The sequence below is a fragment of the Mesoplodon bidens genome (genome assembly GCF_964165515.1).
Source record: "Mesoplodon bidens genome assembly, contig: HAP1_SCAFFOLD_300, whole genome shotgun sequence".
NCBI lineage: Eukaryota > Metazoa > Chordata > Mammalia > Artiodactyla > Ziphiidae > Mesoplodon > Mesoplodon bidens.
This window is the reverse complement of record NW_027671414.1, coordinates 159,267-160,353: the sequence shown is the minus strand read 5'-3', so window position 1 is coordinate 160,353 and position 1,087 is coordinate 159,267. Positions and strand designations below refer to the sequence as shown.

The window sequence follows — 1,087 nt, the reverse complement described above, 5'->3', positions numbered from 1 at the left end:
TTAATCTGGAACAATCACACAATGAAAGTCATATTTCCCAAATGCTATCAACACCACAAAATCCAAGACTCTCACACCTGCTCTGAGACCCTGCCCTTTCTGAGGACATTCAATGACATAGCCTCTTATATACTATGAGGCCATGCAAATAGGGTTCTTCTTCTGCTGATATAAAGCAGCCCCAGCCCTGACCCTGCAGCTCTGGGAGAGGAGCTCCAGCCCGGGATTCCCACGTGCTCCCACTCGGGGTTCAGGACACAACACTCACCATGGATTTTGGGCTGAGCTGGGTTGTCCTTGTGGCCATTTTACAAGGTAATTTATGGAGAGTAAGGGATACTGAGGTTGTGAGTGGATATGAGTGAGGGAATCCGTGGCTGTGTGACAGTCTCCTGACCAGGATGTCTCTGTGTTTGCAGGTGTCCAGTGTGAGGTGCAGCTGGTGGAGTCTGGGGGAGGCTTGGTGCAGCCAGGGGGGTCTCTGCGACTCTCCTGTGCAGCGTCTGGATTCCCCTTCAGTAGCTATGCCATGAGCTGGGTCCGCCAGGCTCCAGGGAAGGGGCTGGAGTGGATCTCAATTATTAGTGGTAGTGGTGGTCACACAAACTATGCAGACTCTGTGAAGGGCCGATTCACCATCTCCAGAGACAACTCCAAGAACACGCTGTATCTGCAAATGAACAGCCTGAGATCTGAGGACACGGCCGTGTATTACTGTGGGAAAGACACACAGTGAGGGGAAGTCAGTGTGAGCCCAGACACAAACCTCCCTGCAGGGAGACTGGAGGGGGCATGCAGGGGGCACTCAGGACACACAAGTGTGTGTTTCAGCCCCAGGAGCAGGTGCAGATGGTAGTTAAGGGCTGCTTTCCTCTAAGGCTCTGGGGTTTCCTCTCCATATAGCAGTTTTCCCTGGGGAACCTCTCCGTACTCATCCATGGTTCCTTACTTACACATTCAGTCTCTGAATTAGAAAGACTTTTCGAAATAGGGGGGAAAAGGTCACTTATTAAAGGCAGAGACTCAAAGTTAGATTTTCAGCTTTTCCCTTGTCTAAATCTTTTCTAAACTGACCGGTTTCAAAACT

At 50.6% G+C, this 1,087-nt stretch overlaps 1 gene segment (V, D, J or C); it reads left to right on the top strand.

Annotated features, from left to right (window-relative positions):
- Nucleotides 1–269: 269 nt before the first annotated feature.
- On the top strand, nt 270–736 carry LOC308611423 (immunoglobulin heavy variable 3-23-like). The segment is given in 2 exons: nt 270–315; nt 420–736.
- Nucleotides 737–1,087: the final 351 nt, after the last annotated feature.